Source organism: Sus scrofa, chromosome X (genome assembly GCF_000003025.6).
Source record: "Sus scrofa isolate TJ Tabasco breed Duroc chromosome X, Sscrofa11.1, whole genome shotgun sequence".
Classification (NCBI taxonomy): Eukaryota; Metazoa; Chordata; class Mammalia; order Artiodactyla; family Suidae; genus Sus; species Sus scrofa.
In genome coordinates this window covers 76,015,022-76,033,504 of record NC_010461.5, presented here as the reverse complement: position 1 = coordinate 76,033,504, position 18,483 = coordinate 76,015,022, and positions in this window count along the sequence as shown.

The window sequence follows — 18,483 nt, the reverse complement described above, 5'->3', positions numbered from 1 at the left end:
AAAGAACCAGCTCTTGGTTTTATTGATTTATTCTATTGTTTTTTGAATCTCTATTTTATTATTTTCTCTCTGAGCCTTATGATTTCCTTCCTTTTGCTGACTTTAAGTTTTGTTTGTTCTTCTTTTTCTAATTCTTTTAGGTGGTGGGTTAATTTGTTGATTTGAGATTTTTCTTCTTTTTTGAGGAAGGCCTGTATTGCTATGAGCTTCCCTCTGAGCACTGCTTTTGCAGCATCCCATAGATTTTGAGTGGTTGTGTTTTCATTATCATTTGTTTCAAGGTATTTTTTATTTTCCTTCTTGATTTTCTCATTGATCCATTGGCTTTTTAGTAGCATGTTGTTTAGTCTCCATGTAGTAGGTTTTTTCTCATTTCTTTTCCTGTGGTTAATTTCTAGTTTCATACCATTGTGGTCAGAGAAGATGCTTGAAATAATATATACACTCTTAAATTCATTGAGGTTAGCTTTTTTTCCCTGTATGGGATTGATCCTTGAGAATGTTTGATCTACACTTAAGAAGAATGTACATTCTGATTTTTTTTGGTGGGGGATATAATATCCTGGAAATGTCTATTAAGTCTAACTTTTCTGTTGTGCCATTTAGGATCTCTCTTGCCTTACTGATTTTCTGTCTGGCGGATCTGTCCATTGATGTGAGTGGGGTTTTAAAATTTCCTACTGTTGTTGTATTCCCGTCCATTTCTCCTTTTACATCTGTTTGTATTTGTTGTAGGTATCTGGGTGCACCTATATTAAGGACATATATATTGAATATTGTAATATCCTCTTCTTGAATGAATCCTTTTACCATTAAATAGTGTCCTTCATCTTTATTTATGGTCTTTATTATAAAGTCTGTTTTGTCTGATATGAGTATTGCAGCTCCTGCTTTCCTGTGTTTTCCATTGGCATGAAATATCTTTTCCTATCCCCTCACTTTCAATCTATATGTATCCTTTCCCCTTAGGTGGGTCTCTTGTAGGCAGCACATTGTAGGTTTTTTGCTTTTTATCCAATTCACCACTCTATTTCTTTTGATTGGAACATTCAGTCCATTGATATTTAAGGTGATTATTGATAGATATGTATTTATTGCTCTTTTAAACCTTGTTCTCTAGTTAATTCTATGCTTCTCCTTTCTTCCTTTGTCTTTTTGGTTGGATGATTTCCATTTATTTTATGCTTGAGTACTTTTCAGTTTTTGTGAATGTAATGTTTGGTTTTGATTTGTGGTTGCCCTGTTTTTTTAAGTACATTAACCCCTTCATATATCTGCTTGCTTTAGCCTGATAATCATATAGGCTCAAACACATTATTAAAAAAAAAAGAGTCTATATTTTCTTACTTTCCTTCTCCATATTCAATGATTTTGAAATCCTTTTTTAACATCTTCATATTTATCCTTTTGCTATCACTTGTGTTTATCATTGCATTTACAGTAGTTTTTTTTTTTTTCCATTTTTAGATCTGAATGCTGGCTTATTTAAGTGATTGCTTTCCAGTTGTGGTTTTCCTCCATCCTATTTCTTCTTTTTTTGATTTAGAGAAGCCCTTTCAGTATTTCTTTTAGAATGGTTTTAGTATGGCCACCGTCTTTTAGCTTTTGATTGTTGGTGGTTCCCATATAATTAACTCTTTGTTTTTCTCTTGCTGCCTTAAGAATCCTCTCCTTAACTTTTGCCTTTTTTATTATAATATGTCTTGGTGTGGATCTATTTGCATTCAACTTGTTTGGGGCCCTCTGTGCTTTCTGTATCTTGATATCCGTTTCCTTTAGATTTGGAAAGATTTCAGACATAATTTCTTCAAATATATTTTCAATCCCTTTTTTTCTTCTCCTACTTTAATTCCTATTATGCATAAATTGGCCCATTTATATTATGCCATAGGTCTCTTATATTGTTTTCATGTTTTTTCATTTGCTTTTCTGTCTGCTGTGCTAATTGGGTGATTTCCATTATTCTGTCTTCCAAGTCACTGATTTGTTCTTCTGCATTATTCATTCTGCTTTTTAGTGCCTTAAGCTCAATTTGCTTCTCTGCAAATGAATTTTCTAATTTTTCAATGTTCCTCCTTATGTTTTCTAGTTCCTTTCTAAAGGAATCTGTGTTACTGTTTATATCTGCTCTTAATTTCTTCATATTCAGCCTTAATTCCTTCAGTATTTTCACTATCTCCCTTTGGAACTCACCATCTGTTAGGCTGCGGAGGTCTGTTTCTTTGCTGCTTCACATGAATTCTCCTGTTCTTTTAACCGGGAATGGTTTCTGAACTTTTTCATCTTGCTTATGTTATTCTTTATCTGTGGGTTTAGCAAAGCCAAACTGTAATCTTTGAGGGCTACTTCTATGCAAGACCACCCCTTTGTATTTTGTGCAGAGTTACTATTCAATTTTGGCTTGGGAGTTTGAATATTTGCTGTCTCTTTCTTCAGTATGAGCAGGCTGTTTTTCCCAGGGTGCTGAGTTTGTGTCTAGGGTGAAGGAGGCAATGGTTAGGGCTGGTAGTCAGTGCCTAGTTCCTGGGCTCTTAACAGCAGCAAGGACCTGCAGGAAGGTGGCACTGGATAATCCAAGTTGCTGGGCCCTAGGAAGTGGTATTGAGCCTTAGGCAGATTTGCGAGGTGCCCAGAGCATTTGACAGTGGCAGCAGCAGGGTGTGTGAGTTCCCTGAAGAGTGAGAGCAACAACAGGTAGTGCTCAATTGCAATGCCCTCCTCTGAGGTGACTGGAGCTGCAAGTGGTGCCCATGTAAAATGACTCACATGTAGGTTTGTGTCCTCTGAGGTGGTTGGGGCTGCAAGTGGTTCTTTTTCAGGGATCCCAAGTGGCAGTGGGCCACGCCCACCTATGGAATCAGAGATAACTGTGGTGGTTTGCCCCTGCCACCTGCAGACCACACAAGAAGCACCCTGTCCCACTTACCCCAGGCAGGAGGTGCTGCTTCAGCTGGTCCTAGTTGGAGGGTCTTGTGAAAAGACAGTGATCAAGCATCTGGGCACTGCCCAGAGCGTTTGGTAGTGGCAGCTGCAGGGCAGGTGTGTTCCCAGGAGAGTGAGAGCAACAACGTGTGTTGTTTGGTTGCATTGCCTTCTTTTTCTTTTGCCCACCCCTGAGTTGACTCTGGCTGCAGGTAGAGCCCACTCCCAGGTCTGCGATGCTGTCAGGCCATGCCTCCCTCTAGCCTCTGAGACGACCACTGCAGTCCATCCCTGCTGCCTGTAGGATCACACAAGATGCACCATGTTGCACTTAGCCCCTTGCTTCCCTTAGCCCACACAAGAGATGTCCGGCCATCTATAGCATGCACAAGATGCACCCAGTCGCCCATAGCCCGAGCAAGTGGCTTCTCGCCTATATAGGCTGCACCAGAGGTACCCTGCCCTCTGAGAGCCCACCTCATCGGTGCTCAGGAAGCTTCCTATAGTGGTCCCCCCCTCCTCCTCTTACCTTCCCCAACAATAGTACCTTGCTTCTCCTGTGGGCCCAGACCTTCTCCTGGTTTCCCTCTGCCATGGCATTCCTCTCCCCAACCCATAGCACACCACTCCCCAACCCATGGCATACCACTCCGTAGCCACTTAGGCTATACCCACACAGCAAAACCTAGTCCTCTCCCTGAAACTGACCTCTGGAGCCTAAGTCTCAGTGACCAGCCCCTGCCCAAGCATCTCAGGCTGTGGTGTCTGGGGTGGTGGTACAGATGATGTGTGTGGTTCTCAGTCTACTTTGCCCTCCTCAGTCCAACTGCTACACTTTTCTCGGTTACTTTAAGGTCCCTCCATCTCTGATCTCCCTGTTGGTTAGGTGGCTTCCTAGGAATGTGGATTCCTTTTCTTTATCACAGCTCCCACCATCCTGATTCCTTTTTTCTCTCTTTTTTTCTTTTGTTCTACAAAGTTATGTCAAGAGTTTCTTGCCCTTTTTGGAGGTTTAAGTTCTGCCAGCATTCAGCAAATGTTCTTCTGTGTGAGTCATTTTACATGTAGGTTTGTTTTTTTGATATGTTTGTGGGAGGTGAGTGTAATGTCTTACTCCTCTGCCATCTTGATCTGCCTCCCTATTGTTTGAGGATATTTCATATACAATCAAATTTACCCATTTAAAGCATGCAATTTAGTGCTTTTTAGTGTATTAACAGAATTGTGCAACTATTAACCACAACTTAATCCTACAGATTTTCACTACCACCAAAATAAACTCTGTACTCCTTAGCCATCATCCACCAACCCCCTTCCTCTATGGATTACCTATTCTGGACATTTGTAAAAATCTTACCATATTGAGAGGAGACAAGATGGTGAAAGAGTAGGGGGACATGCTCGCCCTCTCCCACAAACACAACAAAAAAAGCACATCTACAGAATAAATGACTCGCACAGAACAGCAACCAATCGCTGTCAGAGGAACCTAAACTCCAATAATGGCAAGAAGTTCGTGACATTACTAGGCAAAACAAGAGAAAAGAGGAGAGTGAGAGAAGGTGAATCCGAGCTGGACGGGTGATCCTGAAAGGGAACTGAGGAGGAGAAAGGGATCCTGTACCCTGGAAAGTCACCTACTTGGGGGAAAGATCGAATGAACCGGAGGAATCTCCAGATGCAGAGAAGAGTGTAGCAGTAAGTTGGAGTTCTGAAAAGCCAATCAAGAACCGAATGCACCATCTGAACTACGTGCACAGTCACCAAAAATTGAGACGCCTGGGTGGAGGCTGGGCACCGAGACCTCAGCTCTGGAGGTTAGTCCCCAGGAAAGGGCTGGGGGGGCGGCGGGGCGAAGTGGAGACTGCTTGCGAGGTCTAGAAACCAGTCTGTCAAGTTTGACAAGGCAGAGACTGCCTGGGAGACTAGAAAACAAAGTTGTCGCAGAGGAAGGGAGCAATACTCTAGGGGTGGGGAAGTGGAAAGCCACATCAGAGGGAACCTGGGAGAAAGCCTGGTCTGTGCCCATGCTGGGGAGGGGAGAGAAGGGGTGGGTCCCCATAGAATACTCCCCACACCACAGCAAGCTTACAGGCCCGCTAGCTAGCAGAAAGCTGTGCTTCCCTGTGCATCCCATCCCCCCACTCCGGACCAGGGGATGCCTGCCATCCGGGAGGGCTGGCCTCAACAATTGCTTGAAGCCTACCACCGCAGGGGCTGTCCCTGCACAGGCCTGCTTGCCCTTTGGAGGGGCTACACCTCTGCAGAGCAGCACCAAACACCACCAGCCCCCGAGAAAAGGCCTGCAGCCCAGAAAAGCTAGAACAAGCCTAGCCAGGCTGTGAAAAGATCTGCCTAATTCTCGGAAGGTCTTTCTGAGTTGGGCTGCCCTGGGGAGGAGCCTCTTGGGTTTTCAGCAGCCCTGCTAGCTGCCCAAGCCCCCCGGGGGGGGGCGGCAAGCTCTAGTGGATCAGCTGCATTGGACTGCCAGCTCCGGGCAGGACCCCCTGCAGCCCAGAAAAGCTGCAACAAGCCTGGCCAAGCCATGAAAAGATCTCAGGCAGTCTTTCTGAGTTGGGCTGCCCTGGGGAGGAGCCTCTTGGGTTTTCAGCAGCCCTGCTACCCGCCCAAGCCCTCAAGGGGTGCCCCACTCCCGTGAAATAACTGCTCAGCACCACTAGCCGCCTGGAGGAGCCCCTGCAGCCCAGAAAAGCTACAACAAGCTTGGCCAGACTGTGAAAAGATCTGCCTACATTCTCAGGCCGTCCTTCTGAGCTGGGCTGCCCTAGGGAAGAGCCTCATAGGTTCTCAGTGACCCAGATAGCTGCCCCAGCCCCCAGGGGGTGCTGCACTCCTGAGGAACAGCTGCCCAACACTGCCAACCCCCTGCAAGAACCCCACAGCCTAAAAACACCAGAGCAAGCTCTGCATGACCGAGTGAAATCTGCTACCATCGTGGTGTGGACCTCCCAGTCCTGTCTGCCCTCAGGAAGTCCTCCTTTGCTTCAAAGACAACCTGTTAGCCCCATCAACACTCCAGAAAAACCACACTGCCTCAAAAAAGACTGACCAACAAAGCCAGCCCTCAGGAAACATTCCATGGCAGTGACAAGGCAAACACTGCCCGATCACAGAGAGTACAACTCCCTCAGGAGAAAGAAAACAACAAGCAAGATGAAGAAGCTGAGAAACCACCCCCAGTCAAACCAACAGGAGAACTCACCTAAAACAGTCAACAATGAAACAGACCTCTGTAGTCTGACAGACCTGGAGTTCAAAAGAGAAATAGTGAAAATACTGAAGGAATTAAGAGAAGATATGAACAGTAACACAGATACCCTCAGAAAGGAGCTAGAAAATATAAGGAGGAGCCAAGAAAAACTAGAACATTCATTTGCAGAGATACAAAATGAACTAAGGGCAGTAAAAACCAGAATGAATAATGCAGAAGAACGAATCAGTGATATGGAAGATAGAAATCACCCATTCAGGTCAGCAGACAGAAAACCAAGTGAAAAAACAAGGAAGCAACATAAGAGACATATGGGATAATATAAAGCGGGCCAATCTACGCATAATAGGAATTCCAGAAGGAGTAGAAAAAGATAAGGGAATGGAAAATATATTTGAAGAAATTATCGATGGAAACTTCCCAAGTCTAAAGGATACTGGGTTCAAGATACAAGAAGCACAGAGGGCCCCAAACAAACTGAACCCAAATAGACCCACACCAAGACACATCATAATAAAAATGGCAAAAGTTAGTGATAAAGAGAGGATCCTAAAGGCAGCAAGAGAAAAACAGAATGTTACCTACAAGGGAACCCCCATAAGAAGATCAGCTGATTTCTCTACAGAAACTCTACAGGCCAGGAGGGAATGGCAAGAGATATTTAAAGTGCTCAAAGGAAAAAATATGCAACCTAGAATACTCTATCCAGCAAGAATATCATTTAAAATAGAAGGGGAAATAAAAATTTTTCCCAAGAAACAAAAACTTAAAGAATACAGTAACACTAAACCCAGGTTAAAGGAAATATTGAAAGGGCTTCTCTAAACCAAAAAGAAAGGAAGGAAAGGGAAGAAAAAAGAAAAGAAAAACAAAAGAAGAAGAAGAGGAAGACCTAGGACTGAGGAAACCGCAATCAGAGAACAGTCACTCAAATAAGCCAGCATACAGATTTAATCATGAACATGCTTCAAACAAAATAAAATTAAAAAGAAAAAAATAAAACAGAGTCATCAAAACCATAAAATGTGGTCAAGGGATGTTAGGAAATAAACAACCCTTTTTGTTTTTTTGTACATCTCTCTTCTTAATTTTAATAGAGTAATGAAGTGTTTGAACTTACAGGACCATCAGGCTAAAACACGCAATTATAGGAAGGGGTGAGCATACTTAAAAAACAGGGCAACCACAAGCCAAAACCAAATATTGCATTAGCAAAAAATGAAAAAAAAACAAAAACAAAAACACTCAAGTAGATAGTAACAGGAGACCATCCAACCAAAAAAAATAAATAAATAAGGGAAGAAATGAAGAATGGAGAACCATAGAATCAACTGGAACACGAGGTCCAAAATGGCAATAAATAATCATCTATCAATTATCACCTTAAATGTCAATGGGCTGAATGCCCCAATCAAAAGACACAGGGTGGCTGAGTGGATAAAAATGCAAAAACCTTCAATCTGCTGCCTATAAGAAACTCACCTTAGGAGAAAGGATACATATAGATTGAAAGTGAAAGGGTAGGGAAAAATATTTCACGCCAATAGACATGACAGAGAAGCAGGAGTCGCAACACTCATATCAGACAAAATAGACTTTAAAACAAAAGACATAAACAGAAAGAAGGACACTACTTAATGATTAAGGGATCCATCCAAGGAGAGGTTGTTACTATCATCAACATATATGCCCCAAATATAGGAGCACCCAGATACATACAACAAATATTAACAGACATAAAGGGAGATATTGATGAGAATACAATCAGAGTAGGAGACCTAAATACCCCCCTCACATCAATGGACAGATCCTCCAGACAGAAAACCAATAAAGCAACAGAGATCCTAAAGGAAACAATAGAAAAGTTAGACTTAACTAATATCTTCAGGACACTACATCCAAAAAAAGCAGAATACACATTCTTCTCAAATGCTCATGGAACATTCTCAAGAATCGACCATATATTGGGACACAAAGCGAACCTCAATAAATTTAGGAGCATAGAAATTATCTCAAGTATCTTCTCTGACCACAATGCCATGAAATTAGAAATCAACCATGGGGAAAGGAAAGAGAAAAAACCTACTCCATGGAGACTCAACAACATGCTACTAAAAAACCCATGGGTCAATGAGGAAATCAAGAAGGAAATTAAAAACTACCTTGAAACAAATGATAATGAAGACACAACCTCTCAAAATCTATGGGATGCTGCGAAAGCAGTGCTCAGAGGGAAATTTATAGCAATACAGACCTTTCTCAAAAAAGAAGATCCCAAATTGACAACGTAACCTTCCACCTAAACGAACTAGAAAAAGAACAAAAAAGACCTAAAGTCAGCAGAAGGAAGGAAATTATAAAGATGAAAGAAGAAATCAATAAAATAGAGACTCAAAAAACAATAGAGAAAATTAATAAAACCAAGAGCTGGTTCTTTGAAAAGGTGGACAAAATTGACAAACCCCTGGCCAGACTCACTAAAAAGAGGAGAGAAAGAACCCAAATAACCAAAATTAGAAATGAAAAAGGAGAAATCACAACGGATACAGCAGAAATACAAAAAACCATGAGAGAATACTATGAACAACTACACGGCAACAAGTTTGACAATCTGGAAGAAATGGACAATTTTCTAGAATCTTACAGCCTGCCAAAACTGAATCAAGTAGAAACAGCCAACTGAACAGACCCATCACTAGAAATGAAATTGAAGACGTCATAAAAACACTCCCTACAAATAAAAGTCCACGACCAGATGGCTTCACAGGTGAATTCTATCAAACATATAAAGAGGAATTGGTGCCCATCCTCCTTAAACTCTTTCAAAAGGTTGAAGAAGAAGGAATACTCCCAAAGACATTTTATGATGCCACCATCACCCTCATTCCAAAACCAGGCAGAGATACCACCAAAAAAGAAAACTATCGCGCAATATCATTGATGAATATAGATGCAAAAATTCTCAACAAAATCTTAGCCAACCGAATCCAACAACATATCAAAAAAATTATACACCATGACCAGGTTGGGTTCATCCCAGGTTCACAAGGATGGTTCAACATACGCAAATCAATCAGCATCATACACCACATTAACAAAGGAAAAGTCAAAAATCATATGATCATCTCAATAGACTCAGAAAAAGCATTTGACAAAGTCCAACATCCATTCATGATCAAGACCCTTGCCAAAGTGGGTATAGAGGGAACATTCCTGAATATAATCAAAGCCATTTATGATAAACCCACAGCAAATTTAATACTCAATGGGGAAAAACTGAAAGCCTTCTCACTCAAATCTGGAACAAGACAGGGATGTCCACTCTCACCACTGCTCTTCAACATCATTTTGGAAGTCCTAGCCACAGAAATTTGACAAACCAAAGAAATAAAAGGCATCCATATAGGAAGAGAAGAGATAAAACTGTCAGACGACATGATACTATACATAGAAAACCCCAAGGACTCAACCCAAAAACTACTTGAACTGATTAATAAATTCAGCAAAGTGGCAGGATATAAGATAAACATTCAGAAGTCAGTTGCATTTCTGTATACCAGCAATGAAACATTACAAAAGGAATACAAAAATGCGATACCTTTTAAAATTGCACCTCACAAAATCAAATACCTCGGAATACACCTGACCAAGGAGGTAAAGGACCTATATGCCGAGAACTATAAATCTTTAATCAAAGAAACCAAAGAAGATGTAAAGAAATGGAAAGATATTCCATGTTCCTGGATTGGGAAAATCAATATTGTGAAAATGGCCATCCTACCCAAAGCAATCTACAGCTTCAATGCAATCCCTATCAAATTACCCATGACATTTTTCACAGAACTAGAACAAACAATCCAAACATTTATATGGAACCACAAAAGACCCAGAATTGCCAAAGCAATCCTGAGAAACAAAAACCAAGCAGGAGGCATAACTCTCCCAGACTTCAAGAAATACTACAAAGCCACAGTCATCAAAACAGTGTGGTACTGATACCAAAACAGACAGACAGACCAATGGAACTGAATAGAGAATCCGGAAATAAACCCTGACACCTATGGTCAATTAATCTTTGACAAGGGAGGCAAGACCATCAAATGGGAAAAAGAAAGGCTATTCAGCAAGCATTGCTGGGAAACCTGGACAGCTGCATGCAAAGCAATGAAACTAGAACACGCCCTCACACCATGCACAAAAATAAACTCCAAATGGCTAAAAGACTTAAATATACGACAGGACACCATCAAACTCCTAGAAGAATACATGGGCAAAACACTCTCTGACATCAACCTCATGAATATTTTCTCAGGTCAGTCTCCCAAAGCAATAGAAATTAGAGCAAAAATACACCCATGGGACCTCATCAAACTGAAAAGCTTTTGCACAGCAAAGGAAACCAAAAAGAAAACAAAAAGACAATTGACAGACTGGGCGAATATAGTTTCAAATGATGTAACTGACAAGGGGTTAATCTCTAGGATATATAAGCAACTTATACAACCCAACAGCAAAAAAGCCAATCAATCAATGGAAAAATGGGCATAAGACCTGAATAGACATTTCTCCAAAGAAGATATACAGATGGCCAGCAAACACATGAAAAAATGCTCAACATCGCTGATTATAAGAGAAATGCAAATCAAAACTACCATGAGATACCACCTCACACCAGTCAGAATGGCCCTCATTAAGAAGTCCACAAATTACAAGTGCTGGAGGGGGTGTGGAGAAAAGGGAACCCTCCTGCACTGTTGGTGGGAATGCAAAGTGGTACAGCCTCTATGGAGAACCGTTTGGAGATACCTTAGCAATCTATACATAGAACTTCCATATGACCCCACAGTCCCACTCTTGGGCATCTATCCGGACAATACTCTACTTAAAAGAGACACATGCAGCCGCATGTTCATTGCAGCACTATTCACAATAGCCAAGCCATGGAAGCAACCCAAATGTCCATCAACAGATGATTGGATTCGGAAGAAGTGGTATATATACACAATGGAATACTACTCAGCCATAAAAAAGAATGACATAATGCCATTTGCAGCAACATGGATGGAACTAGAGAATCTCATCCTGAGTGAAATGAGCCAGAAAGATAAAGACAAATACCATATGATATCACTTATAACTGGAATCTAATATCCAGCACAAATGAACATCTCCTCAGAAAAGAAAATCTATGACTTGGAGAAAAGACTTGTGGCTGCCTGATGGGAGAGGAAGGGAATGGGAGGGATAGGGAGCTTGGGCTTATCAGACACAACTTAGAATAGATTTACAAGGAGCTCTTGCTGAGTAGCATTGAGAACTCTGTCCAGATACTCATGTTGCAACTGATCAAAGGGTGGGGAAAAAATGTAATTGTAATGTGTACATGTAAGGATAACTTGATCCCCTTGCTGTACAGTGGGAAAATAAAAAAAATTAAAAAAAAATCTTACCATATTGTATGTGATCCTTTGACACTGCTTCCTTGAAATTTAGCATTTTTTCAAGGCTAATCTAAGTTATAGCTTGTATCAGTACTTCATTTCTTCTTAGATAAGTAATATTAGTTTGTACAGATACACCACATTTTATTTATCCATTTATCAACTGATGGACATTTTGATTATTTCCAGTTTTTTGTCATTATTAATACTGATAGGAACATTCTTGTACAAGTTTTTGAGTTTATATGTGTTTTCATGTCTCTTGAGTATACACCTATTAGTGGAATTGCTGGGTCATATGGTAACTATGTTTAACGTTTTGATGAAGTACTAATCATTTTTTTAGAAATGACTACCATTTTGTACTCCCACCAGCAATATATGAGGTATCCATTTCTCTATATTTTTGTCAACACTTGTTATTATCTCTTCCCAGGATAGGGGTCGAATTGGAGCTGCATCTGGGGCTTGTGTCACAGCCACAGCAACACCGGATCCGAGCTGCTTCTGTGACCTACACCGCAGCTTGCAGCAAAGCCAGATCCTTAACCCACTGAGTGAGGCCAGGGATTAAACCCACAGAGACTATGTTGGGTCTTTAATCCACTGAGCTGAAATGGAACTCCCTGTCTTTTCCTGTTCTTGATAATGTCTTTTGAAGTGTGTAAAGTTTTAGATTTTATGAAGTCCAAGTTATCTGATTTTTTTTGGTCAAAAACTTTTTGGTGTAATAAAATCATTGTATAACCCAAGGTCATGAAGATTTACTCATTTGTTTTTTTCTAGGAATTTTATTTTTTCACCTTGTACATGTTGCTCTATGATCCCCTTTGAGTTGACATTTGTGCATGGTGTGAGATAGGGGTCTCATGTTATTCTTTTGAACAAGATAGTCAGTTGTATGAACACCATTTTTTTTTTTTTTTGTCTATTTTATGGCTGTACCTGTGGCATATGGAGGGAGGTTCCCAGGCTAGAGGTGAAATCAGAGCTCCAGCTGCTGGCAACACCCACAGCCACCACAATGACAGATCTGAGCCACATCTGTGACCTACACCATAGGTCACAGCAACACCAGGTCCTTAACCCACCAAGGGAGGCCAGGGATCGAACCTGCGTCCTCATGAATATTAGATTCCTTTCTGCTAAGCCATGACAGGAACTCCATGCGCACCATTTTTTAAAAGGAATTTTTAATCTCCCATTGAATGGTCTTGGCACCCTCATTAAAAGATGTATAAATTTATTTATGGGAGTTCCCGTCGTGGCTCAGTGGTTAATGAATCCGACTAGGAACCATGAGGTTGCGGGTTCGATCCCTGCCCTTGCTCAGTGGGTTAACGATGTGGCGTTGCCGTGAGCTGTGGTGTAGTTAGTAGACACGGCTTGGATCCCACGTTACTGTGGCTCTGGCAAAGGCTGGCAGCTACAGCTCCGATTAGACCCTTAGCCTGGGAACCTCCATATGCCGCGGGAGCGGCCCAAGAAATAGCAAAAAGACAAAAAAAAAAAATAGTAACTTTATTTATGGACTCAATTCTATTGCATTGATCTTGTATATCTATCCCATGCTAGAACATATTGTCCTTATTGCTGTAGCTTTATAGTAGGTTCTAAAATTGAGGTGTAAGTACTCCAGTTTGCTCTCTTTCAAGATTATTTTGGCTATAGGCACATTCACTTTTAAACTGAAAACAAACACTAAGCATAAGAGACCTCGACATTTCTAAATAAATACAAAGATGCTATAGGTATTTGGCATTGTTTCTGGCTTTTCAGCTTTTCGTAGTGCATACCAATAGCTCATGAAATACTTCCTGTTGAACCAAACTACTGTAATAGGGAATGCCTGAATCAATACATTTTAATGGAATATAATTGTCTTAAGCTGGGCTGCTATAAAAAACACCATAGACTGGGTGACTGAAACAATAGACTTTGATTTCACACATTTTGGAGGCTGGGAAATCTTAGATCAGGGTGCCAACTTGGTTGGGTTCTGTTGAGAACCATCTCCTCTGACTTTCAGATAGCAAGCAATTTTTTTGCTGTGCCCTTAATTTGGGCAGGTGGGAGGGGGTGCACCTGGAGTAGGAGGTGAAGTAGGGGCTTGGAGGAGAATGAGGGGAGAGGTTAGGAGAATCTAAGATGTTTTTCCTGGCTGAAGTTTTGCTATTGCTGAATGTTCTTTTAGGATGGCTATCTGATTTCCTTCCTGCTGTAGGTTGAGAGTAAATCACAGTTGTTCATTGAGCACATGAACTCTGAAGTCGGAGAGGACTGGGTAGAGCTTAGGCTCTAACTCCTTCCTCTGTCATACTGGCCAAGTTCTGTAACCTTTCTGACAGCAAATATCCTCATTTGTAAAATAGTATTACCAGTAATACTAGCCTTACTCATATAAGATTTTTGTGAGAATTACATTGCTAAATCATGTAATACCTATAGTATAGGGCCAGATCTATAGTAAATGCTCAGTAAATTCTAGATATTATAATTTATTATAACATAAAATTTATTATATTTAGAGAAAAGTATCCATTTAAATACTTCAAAAAGTAACAGCCTGGATTCCAATTTTGATATTCCTTTTTGTGAAGGGTAAGCTGAATAAAAGTTTATCACATATGCACACAGAATTTTTCATTCCAAATACTCAATACTGCTTAAAAAAAGGCACACACAGGGTTTTGCTTTCCCTACTCTCCTCTCTTTGACAGATTTTTCTCTAAGAAGGTAGCTGACCATGGAAACCAATTAATCTCTCTCCTGAGGCAAAGCAATCATTTGCAAAAGAATGCATTCAAGTGCCAGCCCCAAATGCTCCAGAACAGCTATAGGGGAGAAAGCTGCTTTTTCTTTGATTTTCATGGCTGATGAAAGCAGTTATTTATGAAGCACATGTATGAGTGTGTGTGTGTGTGTGTGTGTGTGTGTGTGTAGTGGGAGGGGACATGATTCAGTCATTACTACACACCAACCTGAAGCATTATGAGGCATATATGAACTCATCTAGACGCAGACACTTATTTGTCACATATTTTGTATCTTCCTTCATGTCCATAGACCTTTTTTCCTCTCGGCTTCCCCAGTGCCTAGTACAGTTTATTGCACAAAATAAGCAAAAAACATGCATTACTGCACAGAAATAGCTTGCAGTATAAAGGGTCCAGAGCATGGATTTGTGAGTCAGACAGGAGCTAAACCCCAACTCTGCTATTTACTGGCTCTGTGATCTTGGGTAGATGATTAACTCCTTAGAGTCTCAGTTGCTTTACTTGTAAAACTTTAATAATATATTAATGATAGGTTGTTTCGAAGCTTAAGTCAGCCAGTGGGCAAATTATATAACAAAGTTCTTGGCATGTTATAAGCATGCAGTGAATAATAGTTATAGGAACCAAACAAATATTTGTCAGTTGAACAGATACATAGTCGGTTACTAATCATTTATTTTAGGATTGATTTATTTAATGTATGTATTAAAAATGTCTCATATTCCAGTGTGCTAACCATCAGAATACAGAGATAAGACAGTCTCAATCTTCAGTGGTTTTCCAGTAGAGTGTAGATTATAGCAGGGTAAAACAACTAAAAGCTATAACATTTAAGAAGTTCCTGTGGCAGAAGTCTGTATAAGGCACAACAGGGGCCCATAGGTGGATCTCAGGGTACAGGTGAACTTGACTGACATAACCATATTTTTTCTAACATTTCACTAAGAAAAAATTCAACCATAAAAGAAAAGCTTAAAAGCACTGTGCAATAATACCAACTGCCTATGGTCCCCAATTAATATGTGGCTAAAGAAAAAAAAATAATATGTGGCTATGTTTGTTTTATTATATTTCGAAAACTTTAGCCACCCACCAGTCTGTAAAATTTTTAATACATTTCAAAGTTAATTGAGGATAGTGTACTTTACTCCTCAGAAAACATATTATTAATTAAAGTTCAATATTTGATTATGTTCTCTTTTAAGAGATAACATTTGCATGTTGAAATACACATACTTTAAGTATAATGTAACACCCATTACAACCCCCATCAAGATCTAGAATATTACTATCACCCCAGAAAGTTTAGAGCCTTTCCCATAACTCTAAACCTCCATCCCCCAACACCAGATGTTTTTCACTGTATATTAGTTTAATCTTTTAGAATTTCATATAAATGGAAGTATAGTATGTATTCTTTTATGTAAGCCTTCTTTCACTCAGAGTAATAGTTTTGAGGTAAAGCTATGTTTTTTTGACATTCACCCAAGTTGCTATATGTGTTATTAGTAAATACATTTAAAATTGCTATTTAAAACACAAAATTTACCGTCTTAACCATTTTTAAGTTCATAATTTGATAGTGTTAAGTATATTCAAATTGAGCAACAGATCTCCCAAACTTATGTAGCAAAATTAAAACTCTACACCCATTAAATAACTCCTAATTTCCCCCTCCCCTCAAATGCTATTAACTACTATTCTCCTGTATCTATGAATTTGACTACTTTAGATACTTCATTTAAATGGAATCAACAGTACTTGTCTTTGTGTGACTGATTTTTTTTCACTTACGTAATGTCCCAAAGTTCATCACTGTTGTAGCATATGACAGGATTTCCTTCTATTTTAAGGCCAGTTCTATTTCATTGTATGTGTGTACTGCATTTTGTTTGTCCATATATCTATCCGTGGACACTTGGATTGCTTCTACTTCTTGGCTATTGTAAATATTGCTGCTATGAACATGGGAGTGACAATCTTTCTTTGAGATCTGAATTCTTTTAATTTTTTATTTTTATTTTTTGTCTTTTTAGGACCTCACCCACAGTATAGGCATATGGAAGTTCCTGGGCTAGGGGTCAAATTGGAGGTGGAGCTGCTGGCCTACACCACAGCCATAGCAATGTGGGATCAGAGCCATGTCTTCGACCTACACCACAGCTCAAGTCAATGCCAGATCCTTAACCCACTGAGCGAGGCCAGGGATCGATCCTGCATCCTCATGGATACTAGCTGGGTTTGTTACTGTTTGGGCCACCATGGGAACTCTAAGATCCTGATTTTTAATTCTTTAGGATATATAGCTAGAAGTGAGATTGCTGATAATTCTATTTTTAATTTTCTGAGGAAATGTCATATTGTTTTCCACAGTGACTGCACCATTTTATTTTCCCACCAGTAGTGCACAGGTTTCAATTTCTCTATATCCTCGTTTCTTATCATCACTTTTTACTTTCTGGGTTTTTAAATTTTTTTAATACTAGCTATCCTTATGGGTGTGAAATGATATATCATTGTGGTTTTGATTTGCATTCTTAATGACCAATCATGTTGATCATCTTTTTGTATGCTTTTTGGACTTTTGTATGTAATCTTTGGAGAGATGTCTGTCTATTCAAGTCCTTTGCCCAATTTTTACTTGGGTTATTTGCTTTTTTGTGGTTGAGTTGTAGGAGGTCTCTATATTTTATGTATTAACCCCCTAATCATCTAGGTGCTTTGAAGATATTTTCTTCCATTCTATAGGTTGTATCTTCACTGTGTTGTTTGCTTTGATGCATAAAGGTTTTTAAGTTTGATATAGTTCCATTTATCTGATATTGGCTTTGTTGCCTGTGCTTTTGCTGTCATATTTAAGAATGAATTGACAAATCCACATTCAGTGTTACAAAGTTTTTTCCCAGTGTTTTCTTCTAGGAGTTTTATATTTTTCAGCCTTACATACAGGTCTTTGATCAATTTTGAAATATTTTTGTATTTGAGGTGATTTAAGGGCCAAACTTCATTCTTTTTTTTTTTTCTTTAATGGCCATATCTGTGGCATATGGAAATTCCTGGGCCGGGGATTGAAGCTGAGCTACAGCTGCTACCTATGCTGCAATGGCATCATGCTGGAAACTTTAACCCACTCCACTGGGACAGGAATCAAACCCACACCTCCTCAGCAAACCAAGCCATTACATTTGGATTCCTAACTCACTGCTCCACAGTAGGAATTCCCAACTTCATTCCTTTGCATTTGGATATCCAGTTTTCCCAGAACCATTTGTTGATAAAACTGTCCTTCACTGAATAATCCTGGCACCACTATTGAAAATAATCTCATCTTCTATGTTAGAGTTTATATCTGGGTTGTCAATTCTGTTCCATAGTCTGTATGCCTGTCTTTATACCAGTACCACTGTATTGATTACTGTCACTTTGTAATAAATTGTGAAATCAGAAATGTGAGGACTCCAACTTTGTTCTTTTTCAAGATAATTTTGGCTATTTAGGATCCCTTGAGTTTACATAAGCATTTTAAGATGGAGTTTTATATGTCTGCAAAAATGCCCTTGGCATTTTGGTAGAGATTACATTAAATCTGTAGATTGCTTTGGGCAGTATTTACATTTTAACAGTATTAAGTCTTTCTCAATCCATGAACAAAGGATGTCTTTTCATTTATTTGAGTCTTCTTGAACATTCTTTAAGTCATGTTTTGTTTTTAGTATACAAGTCTCTTCTTCCTTGGCTAAATTTATTAAGTAGATTATTGACATTATTATAAATGAAATTGTTTTATTAATTTCCTTTTTGGATTGTTCATTGTTAGTGACTAGAGACACAATTGATATTTTTGTGTTGATTTGGTATCCTGTAGCTTTGCTGAGTTCTTCAATTTGATCTAACTTTTTGTGTGTGTGTGTATGGAGTCTTCAGGATTTTCTACATATAAATTATGTCATCTGTAAACAGATGTGATTTTAGTTTTTCTTTCCCAATTTGGATGCCTTTTATTTCCTTTCCTTGCCTGTCTTCTCTTGTTAGGTCTTCCAATATCATGTTTAATAGAAGTGGTAAACACAGGCATCATTTTGTTCCTGATCCTATAAGAAAAGATTTTAAG